The sequence below is a fragment of the Rhinolophus sinicus genome, linkage group LG01, assembly GCF_036562045.2.
Source record: "Rhinolophus sinicus isolate RSC01 linkage group LG01, ASM3656204v1, whole genome shotgun sequence".
Classification (NCBI taxonomy): domain Eukaryota; kingdom Metazoa; phylum Chordata; class Mammalia; order Chiroptera; family Rhinolophidae; genus Rhinolophus; species Rhinolophus sinicus.
In genome coordinates this window covers 146027939-146038935 of record NC_133751.1, presented here as the reverse complement: position 1 = coordinate 146038935, position 10997 = coordinate 146027939, and the positions used below count along the sequence as shown (strand labels likewise).

At 40.2% G+C, this 10997-nt stretch overlaps 1 protein-coding gene across 2 annotated transcripts in view; it reads left to right on the top strand.

Moving 5' to 3' along the window:
• Window positions 1-10997, top strand: part of CCDC148 (coiled-coil domain containing 148) — a 290765-nt gene that overhangs the window by 272339 nt on the left and 7429 nt on the right. For both annotated transcript variants that reach the window (XR_012497645.1, XR_012497644.1), the window contains one exon: window positions 7666-7714. The gene's annotated coding sequence lies outside the window, so the exon portion shown is untranslated. The remainder of the gene's footprint in view (window positions 1-7665; window positions 7715-10997) is intronic.

The following is a 10997-nucleotide window of genomic DNA, read 5'->3' as shown; positions in this document are numbered from 1 at the left end:
ACACTAAATAATCCAATTTACAAATGAAGAAGCCAAGGCATACAGAAGTTTAGAAACTTGTGCAAGATTTTATAACCAGTAGATTACAAAACAGTCATTTCTATCCAGTTCTATCTGACCCTCACGGTCATTTTTTTTTTCTTTGTATGGGAGCCTGTGTAACATAAGCCATTGAGCTCTGTAGTCAGATTGCCTGGGTTCCACTACCATTTTAACCATATATATATTAATTCTACAATCTTGGATAAGTTATTGCATTCTAGTAAAATGCATTTTTAAAGAAACCCTCAGGGTGAGACTTATGCTAAAATCCAGTGAATCTATCCTAATGGTAGCATTTTATACCTCAGAATAGGCTAATGTGGAAGCTATGGAGGCTTCCAGGACCCCTTAAATTAGAATACATGGGGCAGCTGTCTGCAGGCAGCTCTTACAGAGAACAGGGTGGTTACTGCTACCGTGTTGGCTGAGGAATCACCCTGCATGGAGACCAACAATTGAACTGCCTACGTCACGACTTCTTCTCTCAGGAAACAGGCTGCTCACAGGCCCACTGGACAATCCCTTCTGGAAAAGCTCTCCTTCTGCACTCCCTGTGTGGACCACCCCTCCCACCTAGGGCAGCAGGTCACAGGAGCAGCCCGGAGTCTCATGTGAGCTTCCCTCCCAAATGCCCAGCTACATGCAGAAAGCGGGAGAGTAGGCGAGTACGTGCCTCTGAGGATGTGGAGAGGCCATGGGCAGGCCTGTAGCCAGCGCTGAGGAGACCAGGCCTCCCTGGGAGGGAACTACACCCCTCACTCCAGGAACACAGCCTGCCCAGGCCAACCTCAGAAACCACAGACCTTCATTTCAGGCAGGAAATATCAACCTCAAAAGGGCCCCCACCTTTGGGACCCCCTCCCATCTCCAAAATGCTTCAGGCCAGAATTTAGCGAGAGCTCTGAAATTTGAGTTCTAATAGCTGGGTGTTGCCTACACTTGCTGTTTTAAATGAACTCTGGCATCCTGGGGGTAATTATAAAGTGGGCTGTGCGGGTTTAGGGGTGGGGTTGGCTGATACTGGCAAATGCCAAAAAAATGTACTATTTCCCTTAAAAACCTGTTAGGGCTGGAACCTCCAGTGATGAAAGAGGTCAGGAAAATGCCATGACATTACTTGCTTTCTGCCCTAACTAACATTTGGCCTCTGTGAGGCCCGTGCACAAAGAATCCGGCACTGACTGTGAAATCGGAAAGGTATTGCTACTTAGCAACTCAAGTACTAGTAGAGGATTGACTCAACAACCTGCCTTTCAAGGATTTTCAGAATCTGGCCTGTATGGGGGTCTCTTCTTTATGAGCCCTCTCCTCAGAAACCTTTCTCTCTATCCTAGGCATGCTACCTGTTCTAGCACGATCCTTCCTTCACAGTGTTCCCTATACCACAGTGGCACCCCTGGAACTTCCCTCACCATTATCTGAGTCCCCGTTACCTTTCAGCTCCCACCGCACATCCCACCTTCTAAGGAAGCCTTCTGCATGTACCACTTCCCTCCCCACCTGCAGGTCTCAGTATCTCCCCGGCTCTCTGGCACGTATATCTCTACGTTGCTAATTTATATGTTCACTTAGGCACCCTTTCTTCTGCAAGGTAGTAGGTCTCATGAAAGTGGGCGCTTTGTCATCCATCTATTTCTATCCCCAGTTCAAACTCAGAGTCTTTCACTGCAAGTGACTTTAGGAAGGGTCCCCAATACGGCATCCTGAAAGATGCTCACCTCCTCTCCACGAACACTTCTGTGACAGGGCGCTCATGATTTCAATCCAGCCCATTCCAATACTGAATGGCTCTAGGTTTTATTCAGTTCTTCTTTCCACACAACCCATATGAGCAATATCGGGTCCCAATTCTGCATTCTGGGCAGCTGTTAGCTTTCAATTTTTAAGTTAGTGTTCTCTTCTCCAGACTGGAGATCCTCAGTTATTTCACCTGTTTTTTTTTTTTGTTTGTTTGTTTTTTTCTTTTTCCATCATTTCCACATCCTGTACCATCCCGGCAACACTCTCTTGGGAACTTTCTGGTTTCTAATATTCCTCATGAAATGTGCTGCCCAGAAATGAATGCAATATTCAGCTGTTGAAGGTGTGCATTCTGCGTGAGGAGCAAAGCACAGGGAGGCGGCACTTGGGGCAGGCTTTTGGATAATAATTGTGGTGATCGTGCTCATGACTGGATTCGAATGATCCTGGCTTAAAACAAGAGAGAAATGCTTTCTAAAGAAAGCAAGCATATTTTACCCAACCCAGAGACTCCAGTTTTAAGAAAAACCCAAAATCTAGGAGCTAGAGCCACTTGGATGGGGACAGGCATGGAATCTATTTTCTCAATGTTATCTCATAGCCTTCTGAGGGCATCATTATGTGTGCATTCTACGAAGAAGTTCACGTAACTGGCTATCCAGCTCTGTGTGTTACCAACCAAAAAGGTAACTAGAGCAATTTGGAGAATGAGTGTCAAAGCTGTAAGCCTCCCAAACAGACACTGGTAGACGCTTCAGATCCTTGTTAGAAGATAGCTGAGTCCTAGAGATGCTCCAGCACCCCGGGCCCCAGCTCTGCACTCCTCACCCATCCTAAGCTCAGTCCTAGCACCTCCAAATCTATGACATTCCTCTTAGGGTCCAAATCAAGAGAATGGAGCCATCAAATTTAAGAAGGCCACCGGAAACACATGATTTCCTTTTTTCCCAAGTTGCTCAACATAGCAACCTTACTTTAGGTTTGGGAGGGCAGATATTTTCTTTGGTTCTTAGGGCCTTTTATCTATCTTGTATGTATTGTAGGCTAAGTGAATTCTCCTGCCTGACCCTCAGTTTACTTCCTACTCCAAAATCTACAAAACTAAAAGGATAAACTAAATTTAGAGAAATCCAATCTCCTTTCATCATGAAAACTTAAAAAACCGGAGGATTTCCCTAATCGCTCCAGCCACACTGATGTTTCATTTCTTTTTACTTCTGAGGTATTCACTTTCTGGACCATTTAGGTGAACTCCTCACTGTCCTTTTACTCTCATAGATAAAAGGACTAGTCAGCTCCAGAAGGAAACTCATCTAACTTTCTCAGAGAATTTAAGGGACTTGCCTGAAATTGCAGAGTTGGTTAGAACACAAGCACACCTTATCCACCCCCAACCAGACGCTAAGCTCCTGAGAGAGGGGAAGAGACCAGGCCGACACGTCCTTTCTTCCAGATCCATCCAGTGGTTGGCTTTTGATAAATGTACCTGAGATCACCAAACTAGGTTAAGGCTTAGTTCTATGAGTGAGGCTTCTTGGAGACATGATGGAAAGTAACCACCCAGGCCATCCCATGTAGCCCTGAGAGACTTTGGTTGCAGAAACCCTGATTTTCTTCTGCTAACATTTAGGATCTGCTGGTATTCATAATCTCTTACCCCACAAGTGGTGGTATTTTGAAAGACAGCAGCTGGACTTAGGATAAAGAAAGCACACATCCCAGGCTCAATGTTTTGTTCTACCACGTAGAGTCCTGATGAATTTTCTGTCTAGACAAGAAGTTGTGGGTACCCCTCATTCTCCCAGCCTTAATCCCAGGAGCCTTGTATACAAACATACACAGAATAGAAACCCATATAGTGATGGCAACATATGCCAGGATATAAGCTGACACCAAATACAAGGTGATTCCCCATAAGAAGATCCATAGGAAAGTGTTTGGCCAATTTGAATATATAAACTTTTAGGGAGGGATATGAATGAAATAGTCAAATGTTTATTCACAATATTTAATTTGTTAATTAAATTATATATTAATGTAAAAATCATGTATCATGTAAAATGATTCTTAATTTAGAGTTTTTTCCACTCATATTTAGTCTCCACAGGTTTTCTATTTTCATTATCTCCTTCATCACAATTCTCCTTCAGCCAAATTTCTTAAATATTTTACTGAGTTGTCCTGAGCACGTATCTCCATGTCTCAGTTGTTTGGCACTAGTACTTTTAGAAATCATGTATGATAATGTCATTGAAAAATTTCTTCCAAACCACAGCTTTCATACTAATAGGAGTTTCCATTCATCCTATAGGTTGACAGCACAACCACTTTTTGCTTTTCTAAGTGTTTGCAAAATCCAAACACTTATAAAAAGCTGAAATTTTGTGGGACTACCCCCAGAAATAATTACTAAATCTGTGTCAAATTTCTAGGCCTTCTTTTTAAAACTCATTTCCATTTGTTAACCTTTATAAAAATGCAAAACTAGCAGTGATTGAATCACTGCAGGATGTCTTTCTTAGATAGTATTTTGTAGTTAAAAGAGAGAAACTTTAAATCCTGGCCTAGAATATGAGAACCTTCATGAGAACTTGAATAACATCTATATTTATATCTGCATCTCCTTACTTTCTGTGAAATAACTTTGAAGAAAAAACTTTGCTGTATATCCAGTTTATAACTGTTTTCCTGGAGCAATTATGAATATTGCCTTATTTACTCTCAGAAGTGTCCCAGTTTAGACGATAAATTATATAGTTACTCTATATACAGCAAGGATTAGACTCTATATTGTAATTCTGTGGCCTTGCCAAAGCATTCAACATATCAGCCATTCAGCAAAGTCTTCTGTGAGACTAATATCTACATGGCTGCCAGACGGAGCTCAAAGTCACTATAGTTGGAAATTAAAGCAATAAAACTAATTATCTAAAGTGATATTAAAATGTCTAAGATTCTGGTAATTTGACTGCCAGTCAACACAGCATCAGCTTCCAAAGAAAACATTATTTTTTAAAAAAATAATTATTTTAAAAAATATAATTACAAGAAACTCAATTAGTTAGGAAGAGCTGCTTTGATCTGAGAAGAGTGCATTTAGTTAATTATTAGTTTAAATTAAATATTTAATTTAATATTGCTAAATATTTTGGAGGGAAATTGTCTCTATTTCTTATTTTATGGTTTAGACATCCATGCTTGTAAAGATGTCTCATTTAAGGCAAAGGGGAGCATAGCTAAGCCGTAGTGGGTATGTGTGAGGTAGATGCCGCTGAAGAAAACAGCCCCACTAAAATGATAGTCCAGTCCTAATGCTGATTTTAAAATCATCTCATTGCCAAAATTTAAACTGCTCTTTAAAATGTGCCTCAAACACACTTTAATTTGCAGTTTAACTCATCTCAAGCTTACCAGTTTTTCCTATGATTTTCCCCAAAAATCTGGGTCCAGTTCAATACCCTGCATGCAACCAGTGCTTTCTGCTGCTGAGTGGTCCCTGAAAAAGGAATTAAAAGGCACAAGCCTGAGAGTCTCCTGATTGCCTGTGGCTCACCCATTCTGGTAACTTCAGGCCTTGGAGATTAAAGCCCATGTTTGTTCTTCAGCAACAGATGAAAGTGCCCCAACTGGAACGTGAAATATACTGGGAAATCATTTGGAACAAGCTCTGGGGGCTTGACACACCTCACACTGAAATGAGAGGTGGGGGCTATTTTCCTTGGAACTCATGGAAGGTTTGACCCCAAACATGAGGTTATGACCGCTGCTGCCCAAGAGGGCTCAGATGGGAAAATAATGCTAATACATTGTGGAGGTGGTGAATTTCAGGCCCAGAAAGTCATGAAATTTCAAAGCTGACTGATTCTAATTTAGTTGAGTGACAGAGAACAGCGTGTTTTATGGTACTCTCCTAACACTACTAAGGGTAATACATTTGAGTTAAACATTAATTTTTTTCTAAAAGAAGTAGAAAAGCTTGAGTACATAATCATGCTCACATTCACATTTCAGTTAATGCCTCACCCATGACTTTTCAAAAGTGGGATTCCTTGGAACACTTCACCTTGGCCTTGCATTTCATTTTCTGCTGTGATGATTGTTGGTATTTCTCTGAGTATTTCACATTAGTCGGTAGTCTATAAAATTTTAATTATGAAATATTTCAAACATATAGAAATGTGAGGCTGTAATAGATACCTGTGTAGTTGCTCACAAATTTAACAATTGCTAACATTTTGCCGTGTTTGACACAGACCTTTTTTATTTTTAATTCCATTTATCCTTATTGTACACTCACGATGTTGACAGTCATCATCCACATGAAACTATAGATGTAGGGAAGAAATCAGTATTTTACCTCCCATCCCTTCAGTACTGCAGCCACTGCGGACAGAGCCTGTTGCTTTAGAGGTTTTGTCAATTGGACCTAAAGTCAATTTAAAAATTTTTGTTCAGTGGGACTGCAGCTTCCAGAGCAGTACTGATTACTGCATTTATTTTTCCTCTGTTCAAGGTCACATTTCCTGATTTAATGAACTATTTCAGCACATCTTGGCACCTCCATTCAAATCTTTCCTTTTTTTCTAAATTCTTAAAATTTTTCAATTACAGTTGACATACAACATTATATTAGTTCAAATGTGCAGTACAGTGGTTAGACATTTATACAACTTATGAAGTGATTTCCCCCATGAGTCCAGTACCCATCTGATACCATGCATAATTGTTACAATATTATTGACTAAATTTCCTAGGCTGTATTGTACATCCCCGTGATTCTTTCGTCATATAACATAGACTTTTTTGTTAAAGAAGAAAATAGAATCCATTAAATCCCTCTCTACCTTCCTTACCTTTAGATGGCTTTTTCTTTCTTCCTAGAGGTAACCACTACCCTGCAGTTGGTAGATATCCTTCTGGGGCACATTTAAAAATGTTTACGTATAATTATGTACTTAGCATAAACTTATAACTCCATGAGCAGGTTCCAAGGTCCCAGCTTAATGCATGGGTTTCAGGTCCAACTTCTACCTCCCACGGGCCATGACCATGAGTTGCATCCTACCAAACCCCTGCCGCCTGGGCATGAGGGTCTATTCCAAGGTTGATCCTTGCTGAACCACATGACGTCAGCTCGTGAACTGGCATTCTTCATTTCTGAAACTTAGGGTTACCTCTTTCATTCCTTAAAGCTCACCCATGTTAACTTTTACACAATAGTCCCTTTGGAAGAAATGTCCACGGGATTCAGTATTCCATGCAGCTTACAAAAGCTTTGTTTCATAAGCAAAGAGAATACTGTAAAAATTCGAGAAGGAGTTTTTGAATTCACTTGGTCCTCAGGTGAAGGAAAAACATGGTTCAGTACAAAGAAGATGGTACAGGGCACAACTTTTCCTTTAAATAGCCTTGATTTTTGTTAAGCACTGAAAATGGCCTCTATCTCTGTTAAGCACTAAAAAAATGACCTGAGCAGTTTTTGGACTTATGATCCTATTTTTCCAATATTAACATTTCACACAATTCTGCTCTATTCTGTAATTTCCTTGGTGAGAATATAGCTATGCCTTTCTTTTCCATGTCTCTAACTCACCTGATAGCAACAATACTGCAAATTATCATTTAGAATAGAACACAGCATGACACACTATATTTTTTCACATTAAATTTTACTTGAAAATGAATGAGTTTAAACAAATACTTTAAAATTTTTATAGCATGTGATTTTGTAATAACCTAGGTTCTGGTCATCTTCCCTTTCTTCTCATCAGAACTTGGCTCTTTCTCCTTTCTTGGGATGAGGGAAGGGTCAGGGGAACAAAAGCAAAGGTGTTCCAACCCCAATTCTGATCCTTTGATTTAATCCTCTCTTCATTCCCACAGTAATGAGAGCATCGTCTGGTGAACAAAATGCAGAGGCTGGGATTTTGGTGTAAGTGTCACAATTCTGTTTCAAAGTAGGAAAACAATTTTTGCCAAGTTTGGCAAGTTTGATTTGAGTCAAACTAGCAAGGACAAGAACTATGGTTTTAATAAGCTTGAAGAGACTAGAGCATCAAGGCTTATAAAAATAGACCAACAATATACCAAATGATGCATTGTTTTTTAGTATAATCAGTGTGGATAAATGGAAAGTCTTTGTATTTAGAGAAAAACTATACTCTTGGCTCTGAAAACAGAAAGAAAGAATAAGCATAATTATCACAGAATATGGATGCTGTTTTGTTTCAAAATGGTAGACTGACAAATTACACCTACAAAGGCAATATGGTGTACTGAAAAGCTAATTCTTTTTAAGCCAAATAAACACATATATCACTGGGCAAGCTCATCATCTTTCCAAACTTTGCTTTCTTTTTTTCTAGTAAAGTGGAAATAATAGTAATTACCATGCAGGGGTGTTAGGAAGATAAAAATGAGAAAATATGTATTAAATACCTGGTTTATAAACACATAATAACAGATGACAATTATTATCTTAATACCACTTATTATCTTACTATCTTAACGTACTTTTTAAAAAAATCATTATGGAACATGCAAACAAAGAACTGTGAAATGGAATCCGAATCCCTTCGTCAAATAAGAAAGCGTTGAAAAGGAGATTCCAGGAGAGCTGTCAAGCTAAGGCCAGGCCTGTTTATGTGGCTATATTGTATCTAAGCAAGGCTCTGCTCCAGAGAGTCAGACTTCAAACACAGAAGGTGATTACACTGAACGGCCTGGATGTCTCTGTGCAAATAGTGCCTGGCAGACAGGAAAGTGATTCCCGTGATACATTTCGCTGAGTGCACTTAGCTTTCCATTTATCCACACTGATTATGGGAAGGAACAATGAATCAGGCAGCATGTAGCTCACCCTTCTCTCAATGACTCTGACACATTCTAACTCACTTGGCCTTTTTCGGTTAGATGGCACACTCATCATTTGAGAGCACACACAGTGGCAGGGAGGGGAGAAACTATTGGAGATGCTTTTTTCCAATTCTTTTTCTTAAAATAGATATGGGATTCTGGATATGTATTCAAAGGAAATAAAATCAGGATTTGGAAGAGATACCCACTCTCCCATGTTCATTGCAGCATTATTCACAATTACCAAGATATGGAAACAACCTAAACGTCTGGTGACTGATGAATGAATAAAGGCATATACATACACTGGAATATTATTCAGCTTTAAAAAAGAAGGAAATCCTGCCACTTGCAACAGCATGGATGAAATGGAAGGAAATTATGCTAAGTGAGATAAGCCAGGCACAGAAAGACAGACACTACAGGATCTCATTTATGTGTAAAATCTGAAATAGTTAAACTCATAGAAGCAGACAGTAGAATGGTGGTTACCAGGAAAGGGGGATAGAAAGGAGGAGATGTTGGTCAAGGGGTACAAAGTTTCGTTTATACAAGATGAAGATATTCTGGAGAGCAAATGTACAGCAATGTAACTATAGTTAACAATGCTGAAATTTGCTAAGAGGGTAAATCTTAAGTGTTATTCCCATACATATACACACAAAAAGAAAGAAAATAATTGCATGAGGTGATGGATATGTTAATTAGCTTGATTATGGTGATTTTTTTCACATGTATACATATATCAAAACATCAAGTTGTACACCTTAAATAGATACAATTTTTATTTGTCAATTATACCTCAATAAAACCTGGGGGGGTGGGGGGGAGAGTATGAAGCCTTTTTGGTACCTGTACCAAAAAGTGTCCTCTTTCTTAAAGACGTGTAGTATCTCTAACTTATTTAATGTAAAATCATGTAATTGTGTCAGTGTAAATAACATCATGCACTTTTATAATCGTTAAAATAAACTAAAGAATGTGTGGGAGAAATGTGCAAGTGGGGAAGATGAGTGAAATGGAATGGATTCAGTGTGATTTACCTGCCTTTTTATTTGTCTGGTTCCCCTAAGTGTATATGATGATAATGGGTACTTTGTGTATGTCATCTTGTTTCCTCTTCATAACAACTTGATAATGTAGCTATTTCTATTTGACAACAATGCTAGTCCATTTGCCCCAGGTCACTCAGGTGGTGAATAGCCCATGTCTCTCGGATCCTGAATTCCACATTCTTTTCCACCCCTTGCTCACTCTGCCTGAGAAGCATATCTAGGATCAAATTTTTATAATTTGAGTATCTTATAGGGTCATATGCAAATAGTTGCTTTTTAACATTTTTGGTGACTAATGAGAGTGTGGCAGACAGAAAGAAGCATCAGAATGGGAGTCCAGTTCCAGAGTTAACTGGCTGTGCGAGCATAAGGAGGTCATGTAACTCTTCTTGTTCTCAGGTACCTCATCTATTAAATGGGTTGGATTCTTCACTCAAGTCAAGAGACTTGAGCATATATTGCAAGGCATGTCTGATTTCTAGGTAGGGACAGATAGAGATGTATTATCTGGAATGGGCAGGGGTGTCCTGTATGAATGACGCCAAAATTAATGGGAGAGCTGCTGAGAGCTGCAGGATAGTTCATTTTGGGTCCAGTCATGAGACAGAAATCACACAGTAATTTGACCAAGGGGCCTTTTAATATAAAGAATTGTTAACTATGGGAATAGATTAAAGTAACAAGGGATTAGCTAGTAAGGAGTGAAGAGAACTCTAAAGAACTCTGAAGAACATAAAAGAGCAGATGGGATGAGCCACCATCCTTAGTGCTGTGATAGAGGATCCAGGAGAGAGCCCCTCCACCCGAGGCTGAGATCCAGACCTCCCTGGAGTGCACGGATGTGGCTCACAGAATGCCAAAGAAGTCACTATAGTGCCACACCAGTGGAACTTGCTGGAAATCCTCCTTCTAGGAGGAAAAGCTGTTCACAGGGGGTGTCTTGCCAGAGGTATTCTGCTATAAGAGTGCCCAAAGGCTTCCAGGGGAAGCCACCGGCCACAGTGCACTGCGGGAGCCAGGCACTAGAGGCGTTGTGTGCGCTGCCGTAGAGAGATGCTTGAGAAGTCAGCCACTTGCAGAACCTGGCACGGAAGGAGTCACTGCACTGCAGTAGCTGGCACTAGAGAAACTGTACAGTGCAGGAGCCAAATGCTTCAGGGGTCACTGCCCTACAGAGCAGCGTGCTGGAGAAGCTGCCCACACTGCCAAAGCCACCAGGAGAGCTCATTGGTATCAGGAAGCAACACGCTTTCCCAGGCATTGTCTGTCCACCGCCACCTACTGATGCAGTTAACGCTGTGCCAG